We start from the raw sequence: 22,155 nt of genomic DNA, 5'->3' as shown, positions 1-22,155 counted from the left end.
TCCCGCTGAGTTACTCCAGCATGTTGTGTCTATCTTCTGTAGGTGGCGCTCGCTTTGTATATCTCGGGGAAGGAAACTCGTCGGCTTCTGGGCGACTCCAGAGCTGGGAGCGTTAAGACACCTTTTAGCTCAGGACACAATTGAAACTTTATTAAAAAAAAATACTGTCTGAAACACTGGCCAGCGGAACTTTGTTGAACCTTTCGAGGCATTAATTTAGTAGTGACTCGGAATAAAATGGCTCTTTGATCTTTTCCAAATGAGAGATTATTCGATACTTAATGTGTATGGTCGCCAGTACTGCTTATATTGAATTAATTTTACTACTTACTATTGCGACTCTTCTTGGAATAGAATCAATCGTCTGATTTCTTGGTGACAAATTATTTAATCTATCATCGCACTGCTTGTTTTCAAACGATTTCCCGTCATCGTGTGGTGGATATTGTAATTGAAATATTTTCTTCGCGGATTCCAAACCTCTACCCACCCAACCCTCCCCTCCAGCCCGCGTGCCCATCCACCAGCACCTCGCCCCACACACCTCCCTCCCTCCCCCTCCCTCTCCCTCCCCTCCGCCCCATTCCCATACTTCAAATAACATTTGAGTTAGCAAACAATTGGTGCTTTCACTACCGCGCGTGAAAGATGCCGGCCGGCAAGACAAAAAATCCTAATGTGAAGAATTTTACAGCCAACACTAACTAGTAACATGACAAACTTAAGGAAAACTTTCAGGGCATTCAAGTTTTGATTCGAAAAAAAAAAAAACATATTTCAAACATTGGGAAATTCAAATTTGTGCTCTGGATCAATTTTTTTAAATAAAATGTAATTAATAACTAATGTCAAGTAGAATAGACTGACTTTCGCTGTGAGTTAGTTGGGTGTAGCCAATTTGCAATAAAAGGAGATTTTTCTTTATCTGCGATTCTTCCCAGCTCCCGGGGAACAGCATGTAAAAGGGTATAAACTGCCTGTTATATGTCACCCCCTACTAAATGACAGGGAAGGTAGACAAAAATGCTGGAGAAACTCAGCGGGTGCAGCAGCATCTATGCAGCGAAGGAAATAGGCAACGTTTCGGGCCGAAACCCTTCTTCTGTCGCCATGTTAAACCAGGTCGTTCGAGTTGAATTTGTGCACATTCATTTGATCAACTCCTTAATAACTTCAATGTTATTAAAAGCTTGAAATGTTAAATCGACATTAAGCAGAGAAAATGGCCACTGTCACTTAAAGAGTCAAAACAAAACTGCAAATCGGAGCTGGAAGGGAACACGGATTCATACAGTGAACAAAAATAGGGACAGTTTAGTACAAGGTGTATTTTATCCCGTGGACAGCGGCGCTGTAGATTCATGTCTATCAGAAGCGAGGATAAGAGTGGACATATTCACCCCGCTGATTCCTCCAAAGTGTTGCTTTCCCCTGAATTTGATGCCTTGTATTAAAAATATCAATGTTCCCATCAGCCGCAACCACATAACAGTACCTCGTTATTCAAGGTAGAGTAGGTGGGATCCTGCACTGTGCATTATCTGCACATCAGTCAGATTCACCCTTGAGTTTTACTACCCCCAGCTCAGAAAACGCCAACTTTGTACAGAGTTGCGACCTTGTGATAGTGGTGCGAAACGGGAAATTAGTAATCAAAAGTAGCGCTAATACCCCTGAAATCATTCCAAGTAATAACAATCCAAGTTATACTGACTGTATGATAATATAATTGACAGTTTTAATTGCAGACTGCGAGGTTATTGATTCTGGCCGCAGTTTTGTGCAGGTATATTTTCTAAGCTAACAAAAAACTAAACGACCTGATGAAATGTAGAATGGACATCAAGTCTATTATTTGATGTGCGATTGTGCCGTGTCCCTTGGCATGGGAAGGGGTGGGGGAGAGTCCAAGGTTTTGGGGAGTAATGCTTGGATAATCCCGTTCTTCGCTCTTTCATGAACCTATTTCACAGGAAGCCCCCTCGAATCATTTACACTTCAAAGTGGTCCGCCGCCTCGTCCAGCGGAAATTAAAGAAAAATAAAGGTTTTGGGGAGGGAGGAGAGGGGAGGGGGAGTGTGTTTTCAGAGACCGAGATAGAGAGAGTAGTGTTATGGATCGCCTCGAATACCACCACCATTGGCAATTCATTTTATACACTGTCCAAAAGAGGCAAATCCCTTCGATTATCCGGTTTATTCACAGTGCCCTTGTCCCGCTCACTATTTAGCTCTATAATCGTGTTACGTGTAAATATATTGGCCCGATGTTGACGCCTCGTGATGTTTACACACCGGATTACCCTCGGCAATATCGTTGCCTTTGATCTGGATTTACGGGTCTTCTCAGCCGCAGAGCAAGTGCCAATGGGTTAAATGTTAAATGTACAATTTGACAGAAGACTGGGAGACTGGACTGGAAAGTTGTGTGTACATTTGATTACAATGATTTTGACTTGGCTTCAACTATAAATGAAGGGGGAAAACCGCACTGAACTTTCTTTCTTTTAGACAATAGACAATAGGTGCAGGAGTAGGCCATTCGGCCCTTCGACCCAGCACCGCCATTCAATGTGATCATGGCTGATCCTCCCAAATCAGTACCCCGTTCCTGCCTTCTCCCCATATCCCCTGACTCCGCTATTTTTAAGAGTCCTATCTAGCTCTTTCTTGAAAGCATCCAGAGAACCGGCACTCTCTGTGAGAAAAAGTGTTTCCTCGTCTCCGTTCTAAATGGCTTACCCCTTATTCCTAAACTTTGTGGCCCCTGGTTCTGGACTCCCCCAACATCGGGTACATGTTTCCTGCCTCTAGCGTGTCCAAGCCCTTAACAATCCTATATCTGTGGAATTGTCTGTGGAATTCTCTGCCTCAGAGGGCGGTGGAGGCAGGTTCTCCCGTTGCTTTCAAGAGAGAGCTAGATAGGGCTCTTAAAAATAGCGGAGTCAGGGGATATGGGGAGAAGGCAGGATCGGGGTATTGATTGGGGATGATCAGCCATGATCACATTGAATGGCGGTGCTGGCTCGAAGGGCCGAATGGCCTACTCCTGCACCTATTGTCTATTGTCTATTGCCTATTATATGTTTCAATGAGATGCCCTCTCATCCTTCTAAACTCCAGAGTGTACAAGCCCAGCTGCTCCATTCTCTCAGCATATGACAGTCCCGCCATTCCGGGAATTAACCTTGTAAACCTACGCTGCACTCCCTCAATAGCAAGAATTTTAAACGTTTTAGTCTGATTTTCCCCATTTCACCCTCGAATTGTCAGTACAGGACAAAGATAACCCCGGCAAACTGATGTGACGTGGAGAGACCAGTGCTCGAGGTTTAGTGGGCAATAGTGTACAGTTTAGTGTGTGGAATCTATGTGTGTAAGCAAATCAGACCTTCCTAGTAATGCTTTCTTATCAAGCGAAGTGTTTCAACGCTGCGCGCACAAGCGGTCAAGGAATGAGCGGAAAGAGGACAATTTGGGCCCTCAGTTTCTTTGCTGTGCTTGGCGTTGCCGGCTGACCGTATATAGGAGAAATTAAAGGCGTTCTACTATCAAGTGTAGTGGGTCTAATTTCACAGTCCGAAGAACATTTTGCCTGAAGGTACGATTTCTTCCCTCCCCTCCCCCATTTGTTTCCACCCTTCCTTATCTCTGACCCCTCCCAAAGATTTCTGCCTCTTTACCTTTCTGCGTGTGGCTGTGTGCACATTTCAATAAGGAGAAAGTAGGGGGATGAAATAAACCTTATATCCTACCCCCCCCCCCCCCCCTACCCCCCCCCCCCCCCCCCCTCCCGTTTTGAATGCTAATAGCGCTGGTGTAAAGGTACTTCACTGTTAACTTTTCTTTATACCGCCTTCTGGGGAGGGGGGGTGGGGGGGGGGGGGGGGTAGGGGACCCATTCCAATTTCAAGCCATGCGGGTTGACGCGGGTTACCTGGCCGGTGAGTATAGATCAAATGCACCTTATGTGAACTTGTTGGGCATTTATGTCTCTTTATAAACATTTACAATTCCCATGTCTAAATGTCCCAGTTTGAAAAGATCGCCTTCCGTGGCACAAACTTACAGGAAGAACAGAGATGGCGAGATTGATAGATTTGACTAACATTTAGTCCTGTTGGGGATTATACATGTGGTTTCTCTACACAAGGGATTGGACATAACCCGGAACGACTGGGTGAGCTTTCCTTCATACCAACGCACTATTTAGTTACATTTGCTAGCGTTGAACAGCAACAGTGTACATGGGCGTTTGCGTGTTTCAATACCGGTTTGTGCGCGCCCATTCCATTACACCCTCCGGTTTAAAGGTTAACAAGTCATGTTCGCCGAGGCAGTCACGACTTGTGTGAGATCTGAATACCTCAGGCACCTGTAGCGAAGGCACAAGGCACAGACACACACTAAAGATTATACAGGCTTTCGTACAAGGCGCGTATGGAAGCACAGTCTCTCTCTCTCTCACTCTCTCTTTCTCTCTCACCCCCCCCCCCCCCACCACCTCTCCTCTCTCTCTCCCCCCCCCCCCTCTCTCCAACTCCACCTCTCTCTCCCTCTCTCCGTCTCTCAAACACACACACACACACACACACACACACACACACACACACACACACACACACACACACACACACACACACACACACACACACACAGACATCCAAACCCACATGCTCAAGCAAATATTAGAAACAAGGAACTGCAGATGCTGTTTATAAAACAAGACACTAAGTGCTGGAGTAACTCAGTGGATCCGGCAGCATCTCTGGAGAACATGGATATGTCACGTTTCGGGTCGGGACCTTTCTTCAGTCCGAAACGTTACCTATTCCGTTTATCCAGAGGTGCTGCCTGACCCGCAGAGTTACTCCAGCAATCCGTGTCTTCTCTGCTCAAGCAGACATTAATAATAACAAGTACATGGATGACAGGTCTCACAATCTTGCACACACTCATATTAAGAAACACATATACACAAACATGCACACCTATATATTAGTACACCTATAGGTCTATATGTGTGTGTGTGTATCCACAGTGACTCCGAGGGCGAATTTTAAAAAAATGCCACACGTGTAGGTTTACACAGATAAGTAGAATTGTAGCTGGATTAAGAAACATGATACTAAACGCGTTTACTGTTTCCCACACAGGCCGGCAGGTACAAACAAACACACAGACAGTCAGGTGCATGAGTCTTCACTCTGATAAAGGGACGTCACACACACACACACACCACACACACACACACACACACACACACACACACACACACACACACACACACACACACACACACACACACACACACACACACACACACACACACACACACACACACACACACACACAGTGTCCGCCACTCTGAATGTACTTTACTATGAAAAGAATGCGAAGTTGGCCTATGATTATTCCGGGAATCTGAGTGTACACCTACCAAGTTTTACTTGAAATTTGAATTTGCTGATGGACTATTTTCTCTCTCTCCTGGGTGGGTGTTGAAAGAATGGAGAGAGAGGGAGAGACTCAAGTATCGAGTGGGGAAGCTTATGTCGTGCAAGGGAGCTCGGTAAAGAGGAAATAATGTTTTTAAGAAGGAACGGCAGATGCTAGAAAATCGAAGGTAGACAAAAGTGCTGGAGAAACTCAGCGGGTGCAGCAGCATCTATGGAGCGAATTGTCACCGATGGCTAAAAGTAATTCCAAATTAACTCCACTTAACCCGGTTGGGGATCGTGAATGTGGTTTCTTTACAGAAGCCACTGGCATAACCAAAAACAAGTGGGAGAACATGTGTTTATGCAAACGCACTAGTTGGTTGTAATTTGCTAACATTCACCAGCAAAGTGTAAATGTGACCACATTGAAGAACGAGGTCTTTTCAGTTGAAGTTGCATAGACAAGTGATCTCCCGAAAAAAGAGCAATAGGGTAAAAAATATAAAATATATAATCGGTGGGGGGTGGAGATGGGGGAGGGGGGGGGGGGGGGGGGGGGCTTTGAAAGAAACATCCGAATGTGAACAAGTGCAAGTTGTCCGCGTTCTATTTATCACCTGTGTTACACGCACAAAGGCTATTAAACAATGTGCCACTGATTTAAATCCCATTGTCCTAAATGCACTTTAACAAACACACATGGAAGGAAGAATGACAACCATTAGGGGGGAAATACAAACCATTTGTGGAATTATAGTCTATGTTTGGCTTTGAAATCATGTTTTTCCACTAACTCCGGGAGTACTGTTTTGGTTAGCAGATAATTGGTGGAAAATTGTAATATGGCAATTGATGCTCACACACAGATTACAGCCCCCCAAAAAAGAGTGTCGGCGCCTAATTAAAAGCCGTTTGAGCGAGTGACAGAAATCCATTGGTGTTTAGCATCAGCTGTTTAACTGTTTCTAGTGGCTGGCTTGGGCCACAAGCCCTATTCGGAGACCGGGCTTAATAGCTTGCAGCCTAGCCTGAGCAACCGGGCGGTCGGCGGGCGCGTTTTGACACTTTCCCCCAATCTGGCCAGGTGCGCTGTTACTCGGCGCACACTAGTCACAGCCCAGCTCCCAGTGGCGGAGGCGGCGTTAAAGCGATCGATGTGTTTAAGCCTCTGTACGACGTGCTGCCAATAGGTGTGAGTTTTGCCACAAAACTTCTCTCTGGTACAGTTATTGGAACATTTCATTGTATATAACCCGGTAAATATTGACGCGATGATTTACCGTTTAACGGGGTGGGACGGGGGGGAGGGGGGGGGGGGGGGGGGGGGGGGGGGAGAGGAGGTAAACGTGAACGGTTGCTATAAGGTGGTGTTTGCTTTAACAGTTGGGGGACGTTATGGAGGATAATTCATCCATTAATTAATACAAATTGATAATTTATAACAAATATTTTCATTATAAGCGGAATGTATTTGACAGCGCCGGGTGTTACATACTGAGCATGGTATTGTGTGATTGAAGTTTTGCAAAACGGCTGGGCAAATTTACAGCTGAATATTTAGTGTGTGCTGTCTTGTACCCGTTTAAAAAGTTACAAAGAGTGCCAGGAAAAGCCACCAACATTTGAACGGCCAAGCGCGCTTTATTTCCAGCGGTGGGCTTGTCAATCAATCACCTCTATCGATACATCAATCATTGTGTCAATTAATATATCATATTAGAAGCTGGCTGTGATTATCTATTTATTTGGCTGCATTTCTCTACGCGAGGCGGCGGCGATCGCGGGGAAGGCGCTCTGCGGGATTAAATTCAATTTCTTCGTTAGGGTTTAATCAGAATAATTGGTGTAATAGTGTCGCTTCGCCGTGCTTAGAATAATGGGAGTTGGGGACGCGGATCTCTCGCCCGGCCGCTGAGATTCGCAGAAGATGTGCCCTGTGTTTAAATCACATTTCTATGCATTTCTAACCAAACGCGTGGAGATTTTTTTAATATCCACACACAGAACGCTCTGCGCATTTCCAGATATCATATTCCCCGCTTTAGTGTTTAACGCCGAACGTTACATCCAGCAGGAAGGGATAAAAAGCCTGAGAGTATTCACCATTGAAAATAATTGCCACGCAGCTGTGACTTCGTATTTATTTAAAATTAATTAGCGTCACGTAACATCAACTCATCTCGGCTTTGCTTCATTGAAACGCAACATTTTTTTTTTAAACGTACCAGTATAGTTATATATTCGAGATTGTTAGTTTTGTTCCGGGCAGTGAATGACACCAATGCACGGTTTGAGGCAAAGTATTGGCGTTTTAAAGGCACGGGTTCGCGTTGAGAAAATAACTGCATTGTTTTAATGCGGTGCTTTTTAGACAATTTTATAAGAATTGCAAGACACCAGGCATTGGATTGCAGTGTGTGTTAAAATAGGCTGTTTGATGCGAGGGCCGTGTGGACAGATGAGACTGCATGACTTTACAATTCTCAACACATGATTATACAATGTATAGGAAGGAACTGCAGATGCTGGTTTACACCGAACATGGGCACAAAAATGCTGGAGTAACTTGGTGGGACGGGCAGCATCTCTGGAGAGAAGAAATGGGTGACGTTTCGGGTCGAGACCCTTCTTCAGACCTTCTATACAGTTATACAATATTCAGATTTAATGCAGTGCCTATATCTGCTTTAATGAACACACACACACACACACCGCCATAAATACTCGCACACATGTCTCTCAATGAATGGTGTGTTCATATTTATTTAGCTCCCCCTCTGTGGGATGTGGTGCATTCACGGGGGGTGGGGTGGGGGTGGGGGGGGGGGGGGGGGGGGGACATTTGGTGTGAAGTGAAGTTTAGATCTGCAGGAATCCCCACCTCGCCTGGCCTCTCTCCCTTTCCGCCACAGTAGACGGAGCGAGGCAAGCGCATCGGAAAGTGAAACAATCTCGACCGCGGCAGACTGGTCTGGGGAGCAACCTTACCTTAACGCTCCCACAAAACAGCAAAAACCCATTCACAAAAAAAAAAACCAGGACCCCGGCAACAAAACTGCCCCAATCTCCCAGGGAAAGGGGGCTGCCTGGCATTCGCTCTTCTGTTCCTGCAGCTTTATTTAAGCGGGGAAAAAACACAAGCAAACGGCGCTGACTAAAATCACAACTATCCCATCGCAAATAAACACAGGATTAGGGTTTGATAGTAATTCTCGGGATGTCGGATTGGCGTCAGTAGAAGTTGCATATTTATAACGAGTGTTCAACTAAGCCAGATGGACACTCGGTTTAATTGTACATTCGACACGATCGAAGATTGAGCGTTTTGCTTGTTTTGTGTTTTAATTTCCTCATTATTAATTAGATCATTACAGCGGCTTTGTACGGCCCGCTCTAATTTAACACGAAAATGGATCGGCCGGTGACCTACAACCGAAAATGCTTCGAAATTCTCTTCATCGTTCTCTAATGAAAAGTCTAGGTGACTTTCTGTTGCCTGTGTCTGACAGCGGCCGAGGGGTTAGTTTTATTCCTGCCGCCCTACCTATGGAGCTGAAACTCAGAGAGACGGAAGGGAATGAATCAGTCTATTTCCACCTGCGTTTTGATCTGTAATTAGTGAAAAGTAACTATTGTCAAAAGTTCGCCAAATAAATAAGAAAATAATGACTGTCCCAGGGCAAGAAAATTGTAACAACAAAACAGTCCATAGATGCGAACTGCAGGCTGAGGAGATTCATGCAATTTCAAAGTCAATTTTCAAGAAAGCAAAACACGTTGGAAAACATCAATTCTGAATAAAATCTCCGAAATATTTGGAAAATGAATGGACAATAAGAATTAACGTGCAGGTTCGGAATAAGTGCGTTCAAAGTTCAATATAGCGTTAAATAGAATTGTGATTAGTAAACGAATATCAAGTCAGCGCTGTTTAAAGGAAAATTAATCGGTTATACTGTACCGCCGTTTGCCCTTAAAATAAACAAAGGGGTCACAAACAGAGCTGCAAATCCCTTTAAACCGACCAAAACAACGGGTCTAATTTCATCGGCAGGCAGCGAGCTGCGTCAGGTAGTCTGTACACCCGCGGAGGTGTCAATGAGCCGGCGTTGGGCAAGTAAGGCCGCCAAGCCCAGCCGCGTTAGCTGCTTCTGCTGTGGTATTAACATGGACAGGCTGGACGAGCGCAGGTACCTGGCTGGCCCTGAATTGTAGCTCCAACTTTCCTGAATACAACAACCCCCATAGACTGAGAGAGAGGGAGGTAGAGAGGGAGAGAGCTAGAGAGCTAGAGAGAGAGAAAGAGGGAGGGAGAGAGAGAGAGATGAGAGGAAGAAGGAGAGATGGAGAGGGACACTGATGAGAAGGGGGGGGGGGAGGGTGGGGGAGGGAGAGAGAGAAGGGGAGAGAGAGAGAGAGAGAGAGAAGGGGAGAGAGAGAGAGAGAGAGAGAGAGAGAGGAGAGGGAGAGAGAGAGAGGGAGAGAGAGAGAGAGAGAGAGAGAGAGAGAGAGAGAGAGAGAGAGAGAGAGAGAGAGAGAGAGAGAGAGGGAGAGAGAGAGAGAGAGGGAGGGAGAGAGAGAAGAGAGAGAGAGAGAGAGAGAGAGAGAGAGGGGAGAGAGAGAGAGAGGGGAGAGAGGGAGAGAGAGAGAGAGAGAGGGAGAGAGAGAGGGAGAGGGAGAGAGAGAGAGAGAGAGAGAGAGAGAGAGAGAGAGAGAGGGAGGGAGAGGGAGAGAGGAGAGGGAGAGGGAGAGGGAGAGAGAGAGAGAGAGGGAGAGAGGGAGGGAGGGAGAGAGAGAGAGAGAGAGAGAGAGAGAGAGAGAGGGAGAGGGAGAGGGGAGAGAGGAGGGAGGGAGAGGGAGAGAGAGAGAGAGAGGGAGAGAGGGAGAGGGAGAGGGAGAGGGAAAGAGCGAGAAGCAAACACACCTCTCTAGCCCAGTTCAAATAAACAACTTGGCATGACGGCTCTGCCTACCTGATCGCCCTGTCCCGTGAGCCGTGCCGAGATTTGCTTAATGGTCTGTTTCCCGACGCACCCACTAAACCTTCGCGGGATGCTTTAACTTTCTGGCTGGTTTACTGCGCGCTTCTCTGCTCCTGCTGCTCTGGGATTCTTTCTCTCCCTTATTACTTGCGAAATTCCCCACCCCCTTCTCCCCACACCCCATGTGCCTAGTTTTTTTTTTCTTCTTAATATCCTCTCCCTCTACCTACGAGCCACCGAAAGTGAATGGTAAATACTCTAGACCAACGCTGCACTGTTGACGCGAATGGCTAAAACGGCAAGTTGTGATTTCGCACAGTGTCGTGTTATTAGTCCAGGGGTGCTATTGATTGACAAGTGGGGGGGGGGGGGGGGGGGGGGGGGGGCATTTGGAAGAAAAACTATCCAATTTCAAGAGGGCTCCTGGGCAAAGTATCAAAAGGAGGTAAGAGGTGGATGAGGCAGGATATATCCTTGTCCCTGTTACAATGCGAGGCACTTTAAATGCTTGTTGGTGGGCCAGCCTGTTTGGCAACTGTCTAAAAGTTATGGAAGGGAGGGGTGGAAAAGTCAAAGGTGAGGGGGTGCCTGGAGAATAATAACTTCAGTTAGTTCGCAGTATGGGACTCGCTATTTCCGCTTACCTTATTGAAAGAGGGCCACGACCTTATTGTCTGCGGGCCACGACCAACCTGCAGTTAAAGAGGATGCAATTTGCAACATGCTACAGACACACACACTCCCCAAATACAGAGGGAGCCAGCCACCCTTCCAGACCGAGCATTAATAACTTCTAGGATCAGAATTAGGCCATTCGGCCCATCAAGTCTACTCACAGCTGTATCTCATGGTATGACAATCGACAATAGACAATAGGTGCAGGAGTAGGCCATTCGGCCCTTCGAGGCAGCACCGCCATTCATGGCTGATCATCCCCAATCAGTACCCCGTTCCTGTCTTCTCCCCCATATCCCCTGACTCCGCTATCTTTAAGAGCCCTATCTAGCTCTCTCTCTGAAAGCATCCAGAGAACCTGAGGCAGAGAATTCCACACACTCAATACTTTGTGAGAAAAAGTGTTTCCTCGTCTCCGTTCTAAAGCAGTAGTATGTAGGCACCCTGCCCACCATTGAGATACTAAGCCCAATAGTCTAGTGGTTAGTTATAAGTTCATTGGTTCATTAGGAGTAGAATTGGCCCATCAAGTCTACTCCGCCATTCAGTCATGGCTGATCTATCTTTCCCTCTCAACCCCATTCTCCTGCCTTCTCCCCTTACGCCCTGACGCCCGCACTAATCACTCTGACTCCCCAGAGCCGCAGCGCCAACTCGTCAACAAGTTGGGCGAATAATACCAGTGATCATTAAACATAACCCGTTAATATATTTCCATTTGGAAAGAAACTGAGATCGACGCAGCAATTTGGCATTGAAAGGTCAAGTGAGCCTGATGGCCTGTGCCAATTGCAAAGATTCATGTTAATGGCTCCCGTCAGTCAGTGCAATGTAAAATAACATTCACCATCGGAATCAAAAGCTTGATCGAAACTAGAGTTTAGTATTTGAGTTGGGATCAAGATTCGTGGAGTGTGTTTCGGAGTTGGGCCCGGCGTTAGAGTTTGGTTGTTTTTAACGTTGGAGTTTGTGTTAATTAGTTAGAGGGTGGTGAATCTATGGACGGCTGTGGAGGGCGACAATTGATATTTTTAAGGCGGAGATGGATACATTCTTAGGTAGACAAAAATGCTGGAGAAACTCAGCGGGTGCAGCGGCATCTATGGAGCGAAGGATATAGGCAACGTTTCGGGCCGAAACCCGTCAGACATTCTTGATTAGTACGGGTAATGGGGAGAAGGCAGGAGAATAGTGAAAGATATACATCAGCCATGGTTGGATGGCGGAGTAGACTTGATGGGCCGAACGGCCCAATTCTGCTCCTAGATAAGCCCATGAGGCAGCGTTAGGGCGGTGATGAAGAATGAGGATTGAAGGTATTTGGGGTTGCAGGGGTTAGATTTCCACAGGGGTTTGTGGGTGGAATTTGTGTTAGGGGCGGCGTTGTTGTCAGATCAGCCTGAAGAAGGGTCCCGAACCCAATCGTCACCTATCCATGTTCCACAGAGATGCAGCGTGACCCGCTTTGTCACTCCAGCATTTTGTGTCCTTTTGTGTGCTCTTGTGTTATTTATGGGCATGTGACACTCAATAGTGATGTGATGTGTGTGGGACAAGAGAACGCGTTTGTTATTCCCAGCGATTTGAGGACAGGTTCGCGGTTTATTAGATAATTGGCAAACTATATTTGTCCATTTATTTACGCTTGTGTTTTCTGTGCTTATATTCTCGTGGTGTGGTTGTGTTAGAACAAGGGAGGCGGATGGAGTTAGGGTCGGGATTAGGGATTAGGGATGGCGTTGGTATGGTGTAGAGTCAGAATGCCTAGGTTGGTGTTAGCCTTGCGTAAGGTACTAGCTAGGTATTGGATTTAAATTTGACGCGATAGCTCGATAGGTTTCTAAGGGTTAGGCTTGGCCAAACCTTTGGCCACTAGAGATGAAACAATCAAACGTCCTCCTCGTTTGTAGACGTGACATTATTTTTGTACGTTTTAGGAAGTTTGCTTGTAGCAGTCTTGATGGGCCATCACTCCTGAAGTGAGATTATTGATCCCTGCCCTTTGTAACAACACTCGCCGCCGCACAGATAGATGTAATATCGCCCCGAAACCCATCCATCCATCTTATCGAAAAGTGACAACGAATGTCAGTACGTGAAGGGTTAAAGTTCATCGCTTCTCCTTCCCATCTGGGCCAAGTTTCCGACGTAAAACGAATATCAGGCAGAATGTGAAAACCGATAAACGTGGCCGCGTATAATATGGACACAAACCCCAATAAATGTGATAAAGGGAATTCGAGGGGGGAAGATGAAACGAAACAAACGTTGACATTAATTTAAATTTAAAAAATAAATTACAAATGAATTTTAAAGAATCTTGGGAAGGTGTGTTATTTTTCTGTTTAGAAGTCATATGTGTGGATTGGCCGTTCGGGGATGGTGCTGCCTTCCCTTCAGTTCAAAATTCACTGAGAGTTCAGGGGACGGTCGCGGTCATTTCTCTTCTTTTAGTTCAGCTGGTTTATCCTCAGCTGGTAGATGGACTGGCCATCTGCATATTGTGGCTTGTCTGTTCCCTACAACAGCTACAACAGAAACGACTGTGTGGCTTTTGGGGAGGAAGCGGCACCGCCGCAGCTGAGGGAGCAGTGAGCGGGTTCAGAGCTCATCTTAAAACCGGAGTTTTAAGTCGCAGCCCTTCACAAATCGTTCCAACTCGCGCACTTTGTGAGCAATTTGATGTTTTTTCACAAATCTGCACCACACATTAGAAAGCGAATGCAGGAAGTTGCAAATGAAATTGACGATGAAGAAATCATTTTTCTCCTTGTTTTATATGACAGCGAGGGCTGACAAATACACTTTCTCTGCCTCTGTTTAAGAACATTCGTTAATATCAGCGCCCAGTTGGAATAGCTGTTTGTTGCCCCGCTAGTCGCTGTTATTATTGTTTAAAACTAGATTTTTGATGGCCAACAATAACGTGGGCAACTGGAGAGAACTCTAGAAACGACATCAACACTTATTATCCAGATCAACTTTATATATAACGTTGTTAAAATCGCCGTTCTAACTTCACTGACGGTATATAAATTAAAATATTACACAATAAGTACAGACTCCCTGACACTAGCGTTTCGCCCATTCCTACCACCAATTCCATTTATAATTCCCAACGAAATTGGCCGAGTGGAATATTTCGGATTCCGAGTATTTCCAGAAAGCGGTTGGCGCTGACTGACTCCTTCGGAAAAGTCAAAGAAGGTTACGCTTCTATCAAGGAATCAAGTAGATAATACAACATCGGACCACACATACGCACACACACCGACGCACCCACACACACACAGACAAGCTGCAAATATGCACAGAAACGCAAGTGTAAATAATTGGACAAATATAGTTTGCCAACGATCTAATAATCTCTAACACCTGGCGATAAACCGGCTCAGCACAACATTTATAGAGTCTATTCACATAATGTACACACAGAGCCTCTATGCATACATATAGACTCTATGGATTTCACATTCTACATCATTTTACATGACTTACATTTACTTACTTTGTAATTGCTATATATACAGTAATGTATAGTACACATATATATATGTGTACTATATATTGTTATGTATAGTTAAAGGCTCCCTCATATATATATATATATATATATATATATGTATGTATATGTGTGTGTGTGTGTGTGTGTGTGTGTGTGTGTGTGTGTGTGTGTGTGTGTGTGTGTGTGTGTGTGTGTGTGTGTGTGTGTGTGTGTGTGTGTGTGTGTGTGTGTGTGTGACAATCTATTACCATATGTGTAGTAATATATAGTACATATATACACACATACTATATATTGGCCTCTATAAATACTATATATTTTACTTACTTTGTAATTACTGTATATAGCAATATATAATACACTGTATATACTATATGCATATATATATATAGTATATATAGTATTTATGTGTATATATGGTAATATAGACACAAAGTGCTGGGGTAACTCATACAATAGTATATAGCACATATATATTGTGCTCTCTCTATATATTATATATATTACTTTGTAATTACTATATATATTGGTGGGTGTGTATACATATATATGCACATACACATATATATGTATACATATACATATATAGCAATTACAATGTTATATATATCACTATATGGTACATGTATCATAGAAACATAGAAACATAGAAATTAGGTGCAGGAGTAGGCCATTCGGCCCTTCGAGCCTGCACCGCCATTCAATATGATCATGGCTGATCATCCAACTCAGTATCCCGTACCTGCCTTCTCTCCATACCCTCTGGTCCCCTTAGCCACAAGGGCCACATCTAACTCCCTCTTAAAAATAGTATCTATTTGTACTAAATTACATTTTACAATGCAATTATTATATTACAGAGTAAGTTACGTATATTGGTCTCATCAAACATAAGGTTTAGCACAACACGCTACCAAACCCAGTTGTGGAGACATTGGTAAAGTTGTCTCGTTGTAGGACACTGATCTCTCTTTGTATTCTGGATTCTAAATCATGTATTGTGTTTTTGTATATAATTTATGATGCTCTTATAAGTAATTTTACTAAGCTTTTATATGAATTTTACGGTGTTTTATATGCAATGTATTTTTTGTAATGTCGTCTCTTGTCTGGACCTTCAGTCTGAAATAAAAAAAAGTTTAATAAAAAAAAATATATAATATATTGAGAGCAATATATAGTACATGTAGATATGAGTATTGTATTTTACTTTGTATATATACATAGTAAGTTGTATATATAATGTATATAGAAAGTGTACTATAAAGTACATGTATATGTGTGCACCGTATAACATTTTACTTTATAATTATTATATATTCAGGTAAGTAGAATGCAAATTATGGGAATATAATCTGGATATGTTTGTGTGTGGGCATTTGTGTGGGTTTTGCGTGAATCCGGTACAGTTTAAATGCGAGGTGACAATCTGAAAGCGGTTCCGTTCCCACAGCATCCATACTGTGAACCCGCTGAATGATGAACCAACACAAGTGCCCGCAGGCCGGCAAATTATTAACGAAATATTAGCATACGATTTGCAATTTAATCAAGGATTATTGTCACACGGTAAACCTGATGTGTGGAACGTGATACGTTTAATTCAGCTGCGGTGGTTGTAGACGGGAATTAAAAGTATTGCCAACATTACTCACAGCGAGCTGGTCAGAATCTTACCCATGTAAATATAAATTTACCGGAAAACTAAGCTACGAAATACATTCATCTTGTGTCTGATTGAATTTGCCATTTTGAAACCATTCATTATTTTCATGGAATAGAGGTTTAAAAATCACACTGACTTGTCTTTCAAAATGAATATATTGACCATAACATAATGTTGAGAAGTTTTTTGTTACTGTGACATTACATAGTAATATTTTCCACATATCAATTTTAACTGTTTCTATTAAACATTTTCCTCGTGTAAATTGTTATCTATTGTGGTCAAAATATGAATCACGCGGCGATTTCTTGTCAAGTGCCTAAACAGAGTTTTATACCTAAAGTGATAATACGGATGTGTGCTGCTAATTCCAGTCTGCGGCCACACGGGGCAGCGTTATTATTACAAGCGTCGACTCTGTGTTGAAGTTACTGTTCAATGTTGCTTCAGGTCCCAGCTCGGCCAGGATATCACTCACTCACTCGCTCGCTCACTCAGCGGTTTGGCGAGGGCGGACAGCATAGAAACACCACACACCTGCACAGGTGAACTCGCAGAGGAGCCGAGGTGCCGCCTCCGTGACACCGTGACCACCGCCCCCCCCCCCCCTCTCTCTTCCTAAACAACTGCGAACTTTGAAGCTCAAAACTTCGTGAGCGAGAGAGAGAGAGAGAGCACCGCTGTTGTGTGTTGTGTGATTCGAGTTGATACCTCATTAACTCGCCTTGGCCTTGCACCGGGCTGACTTGGTTCTGCGCGGCTTCACCTGGCCTTCGACATCGGCTGAGAGCGGTCTGGAGCCGGGGTAGCTGGAGAGAGGGGAGGTGGGAAATTACATACCTTTAGAAAAGAGACGAGAAGGAATTTATTTAGTCAGAGGGCGGTGAATCTGTGGAATTCATTGCCACAGACGGCTGTGGAAGCCAAGTCATTGGATATTTTTAAGGCGGATAGATAGATTATAGATAGATAATTGATAGATTATTGATTAATAAGGGGTTATGGGGAGAAGGCAGGAGAATGGGGTTGAGAGGGAAAGATAGATCAGCCATGATTGAATGGCGGAGTAAACCTTATGGGCCGAATGGCCTAAATACGCCCCTACTACTTATGAACTAGTGAACTAAGGAGAGGCGCAGAAAAGTTGCGTCCACAGATTGTACGTGGGGTTTGAAACGACTTCACTCCCCGACGCTGGCTCCCCTCTCTCTCTCTCTCTCTCTCTGTGCCTATTTTTGATCGTGTTTCCCTCAGTGCCGCTTTCTTCCCAGCAAAGCACCCCGCCACTTTGGTAAAGAGCCGCTGATTTAAGTTTACTGACACGGGGAGAGAATCCAATCTCGGCGCGGCACCTCCACTCTCCCGTGAGTGCGTTCCAGTCATACGGGTGGTTAGCTGAGATGGGAAAGCTTGCTCTTCGGGATAGCTTTGAGGAAGGGAGAGAGAGGGAGAGGGAGGGGAGAGGAGAGAGAGAGAGAGAGAGAGAGAGAGAGAAGAGAGAGAGAGAGAGAGAGAGAGAGAGAGAGAGAGGGGGGAGAGGGAGAGAGAGAGAGTGGAGACACACAAAGACACACTCACAGACACACACACATACACACACACACACACACACAGACACACACACACACACACACACACACACACACACACACACACACACACACACACACACACACACAACAACAACAAAACGCCTGTATGTTTGGCAGAAGCGAGCACTGGAGATTTCGTTTTACTTTTCACATCCCACCGAATCACACCGATGACACTGACCGGTGAGATGATGTGTTGGGGGGCAAAATAAGGATTATATTCACGAGAAGGGATGAATTTGGGCGTTCAGTGCGTTTTATTCGTTTGAAACAAGACTGTATCAAAAATAAAAGCGACTGATTATCATTAGCGATGAGATAGGAGTTTAAAAATGTGTAGGCAGGAACTACAGATGCTGGTTTAAACTGAAGATAGACACAAAAAGCTGTAGACTAACTCGATTTCACCCAGACTACAGCTAACAATGGCCTGTTTCCTTTATCGCCGTTACTTTTTTGCACATCTTTCATTCATTAGTTCTATCTCTCTCTATATCACCGTCTATATCTCTCGTTTCTCTTTCAGACTGAGTCTGAAGAAGAGTCTCGTCCCGAAACGTCACCGATTCCTTCTCTCCAGAGATGCTGCCCGTCCCGCTGAGTTACTCCAGCACTTTGTCTACCCAAGGAGTTTGCAAAGATTGCGACAATTAGTAAAGCAGCACACGTATGCTCTCGTTCATTTAATATGTAAATATATGTTCAAAACGGCCTTGCCCTGTAGTAATTAATAGCGGGCCCTATCTAATTTTGATTTTGTAACGGTTTTGTTAATGAGAAAGCGGGCCCGTTAATAATGTATTCGCTGCAGAATGAAAGTCCAGTCACTCACAGATGCATCATATTGCAGATATAATATTCTCATGTAGCCCCAGTCTCAGAAATCATATCGCCGGCGCGTTAAAGTTTGCGTTTGTCTTGTGTGCGGATGAATGCATTATATTTTATTGTCAAATGGGACAAGTCACGGAGATGTTCCTTGTTTTGCTTCCCCAATGTATGCAAATAATCGGCACAATATCAGTCGATATATTTAAGGCAGAGATAGATAGATTCTTCCTTCGCTCCATAGATGCTGCTGCACCCGCTGAGTTTCTCCAGCACTTTAGTCTACCTTAGTTAGGTTCTTGGTTAGTACAGGTGTCAGAGGTTATGGGGAGAAGTCAGGAGAATGGGGTTAGGAGAGAGATAGATCAGATTGAATGGCGGAGTAGACTTGATGGGCCGAATGACCCAATTCTACTCGTATTCCTTATATAAAGGGCGCAGACAATGTTACAAGATATTCAGTTGTACACAAACCATTCAATTTGTAACGAGAAAGTAATTTGTTTCTCTCTTTCCCTGTTTAGTTCCTCGACTTTGAACGTCCAGAATACGACGTAGATCGATTTTCTCAATGGGATGAAATTCATCTTGTGTAACAAATCCAAGCTGCTGGGAGGACTAAGATCAAACTGTGAAGCCCCTACTTTTCAAGCTGGATTGGCCAGCTGAACGAAACTCGGAGAAAGTACTCAGAGAAACAAGGAACTGCAGATGCCGGAATCCTGAGCAAAATGCAAAGTGTTGGAGAAACGGAACGGATCAGGCAGCAGCATCTTCGGAGAGAATGGTCCTGACCCGAAATGCGGCCTGTCCAACTGATAGATACCGCCGGACCCGTTGAGTTCCTCCACAACTTTGTGTTTTGCTCAGATAAAGTATACAAATCGTTAATTTTAAAAGCGAAACTGTCAAACTGTATAAAGCAGACAACATTACTGAACACGGCGGTGATCAATAAATCGTTGATTTTGGGATCAATGTATTGCTGTTTTCGAACTTTGTAAAGTGTTCTCGTGAATTATTGTATTAGCCGTAAGTATTTCGCGGGGGGGGTTGTTCTTGTGTGTATACAATCACGAGAGGAATAGATCGAGTGAATGCACAGAGTATTTTGCCCAGAGTAGGAGAATCGAGAAGCAGAGGATATGGGTGTGAGGTGAGGAGGGGGAGGTATTTAATAGGCAACCGAGGGGTAACTTTTTTCCACAAAGGGTTGGTGCGTGCATTTAACACGCTGCCGGAGGAGGTCGTTGAGGCAGGTACTAACTTAACGTTTAAGAAACAATTAGACAGTAACATGGATAGGACAGGTTTAGAGGAATATGGGCCAAACGCAGGCAGGTGGGACTAGTGTCGATGGGACATGTTGGGCGCTATGGGCAAGTTGGGCCGAAGGGCCTGTTTCCACGCTGTAAGACTTTATGATGCTGATGTTAAAATGCGAGTTAGCTGGAGAGTTTTACATGGCACCGCATGCCGGATGCTTCCCACACAGTGTGCCCGGAAGATCAACACTTTTTTTTCCGCCCACCGAAATCCCCCTCGGCAGAAACCGGACCCGTAATTTTCAACTCGTTTAACGGAATCTAGACACTTAAACGACTGCGTAGAAAGGAACTGCAGATAGACACAAAATGCTGGAGTAACTCAGCGAGACGGGCAGCACATCTGATAAAGGGGTTGGGTGACGTTTCGGGTCGAGACCCTTCTTTAGCCGCTGATATCCCTCAGCACACGCCCAATGCTCATCTGACACCAAGAGACAGAAAGCAACATCCTTTTCCTAATCTAGCAAGCAACACAGTTAAACTTCGCGGACATTAGTACATCGTGGGAGAAGCAAATGACTCGCCCGCGTTGGAGAAGAATAATTTAAGAAGTTACACCGAAGTATTTAACATCGGGACAGCCACAACATTATCCCCCCCAAACCACACACACAGACACATATCCTATTTGTGAGATTCTTTGCACTGTAAACTCAGAAGCTAGTCACAGACACATTCTGCCCAACAAATACTATGCGTTGTTGTGCTGGACTCCTGTCCAAATATTTGATGCCCCTCGGACTATCTTTGATCGGACTTTGCTGGCTTTACCTTGCACTGGACGTTATCCCCTTATCGTGTATCTGGATCGATTGTTAGCCATGCGCGCTGTCTCTCTGCTGACAGGTTAGCACACAACACACACGCTTTTCACTGTACCCCACTACACGTGATGAATAAACTCATCTAAAACTAAAAACTAATACAGACACGAAGCGCTAACACAGAGTAACTCAGCGGGTCAGGCAGAATCTCTGGACAAAAACGACGGGTGGTAATTTAGGTCGGGAACATCGTCCAACAGCCATTGACCACATTGAACCAACATTATATCCCACGCTCATTAAAACGCATAATCAATTCCTCCTAACTCAAAAGAAAAACCAGCTTCCCCACCCTCAACTATTTCATTTCTGCTTAGGCGCTCAATATTTGATCAACAGTGTCCTTTGGTCAACCCCGCTCATTATATTAATATTTCCCAGTGATTTCTATTCACTTATACAACTATAACGGGGTCTGATATATAGCTATCGAGCGGGTGGTCCACGGCGCCGTCTTTTCATATTAATTTACCTTCAAATGAGAATTGAAGTTTTCATATATTTAATTCAATAATCCACGAGCGAGTGCGTGTGTGTTTGTGTGTGTGTGTGTATGTGAGAGTGTGTGTTTCACGGAGAATTTCGGATGATTGCTAATTGCATTGTCCTGCCCAGGTCATTGATTTCATGTTACTGTACCGAGATTCTGCCTGACATGAAATATTAGCAGCAAAAACGCCACTCAGCTATTTAAGCATGCAACACATTGTAGATTACCGCGGTTTTTATGGCCCAGAACGGAAGATGTCACGCATGTAGCCTATGTTACAGTAGGAAACGGCTCAACGAAGCACTTCGGTTCCAGTTCTATTTAAATGAATGTGCACAGCAGTAAAAATAGGAATGAAGATAAATGCTCCCTGCATCAAACTTGTATGAGTTTTAAACCCCAAAGTCATAATAATTAATACTTCGATTAGTAATGACTATTTGGGTACTTTCCGCGCACACGCTGTTACCATATCAGTGCCTATTAAACCCAAGTCAATATTTAAACAGAAAATAGGGTAAGTACAGCGCGGAATAAAGAACCAAATGTGTATGCTATAAATACCAATGTGTAAGCTATAAAATGTTATTTACTTGTTTATATGAGTTTAGACATTTTTTGCATTATTCTTAAAACTTCGTGAATTCGACTTAAAAAAACCCCATATCCTACAAGGCGACGCATTCATCACCACAGTCATTGTTGCAAAAACACGAATCACTTCCAATTATTTGTCAATTTTGGCTTATTAATCTTAATTTGCAAACGCCGACGTTGGATATTCATGCATTCTCTGCGTTTCAGGATTTACGCCCGAGACTTATA

The 22,155-nt window shown here is 44.3% G+C and overlaps 1 protein-coding gene and 1 long non-coding RNA gene across 15 annotated transcripts in view; one reads left to right on the top strand and one right to left on the bottom strand.

The window, feature by feature from the left end:
• The window catches only part of LOC129713049 (paired box protein Pax-2-like), a 205,812-nt gene extending 195,222 nt beyond the window's left edge, over window positions 1–10,590 (bottom strand). For 5 of the 14 annotated variants that reach the window (XM_055661916.1, XM_055661917.1, XM_055661920.1 and 2 more), the window contains exon 1: window positions 10,414–10,590. The gene's annotated coding sequence lies outside the window, so the exon portion shown is untranslated. The remainder of the gene's footprint in view (window positions 1–10,413) is intronic. The other 9 variants (XM_055661918.1, XM_055661921.1, XM_055661923.1 and 6 more) reach the window with 7 other exon arrangements.
• On the top strand, window positions 6,436–19,666 carry LOC129713050 (uncharacterized). The gene is made up of 3 exons (XR_008726176.1): window positions 6,436–6,696; window positions 18,387–18,527; window positions 19,213–19,666. It is a non-coding gene; the product is annotated as an uncharacterized LOC129713050 (long non-coding RNA).
• Window positions 19,667–22,155: the final 2,489 nt, after the last annotated feature.

This window comes from Leucoraja erinacea, chromosome 34 (genome assembly GCF_028641065.1).
Source record: "Leucoraja erinacea ecotype New England chromosome 34, Leri_hhj_1, whole genome shotgun sequence".
Lineage (NCBI taxonomy): Eukaryota > Metazoa > Chordata > Chondrichthyes > Rajiformes > Rajidae > Leucoraja > Leucoraja erinaceus.
This window is presented reverse-complemented; position numbering and strand designations above follow the sequence as displayed.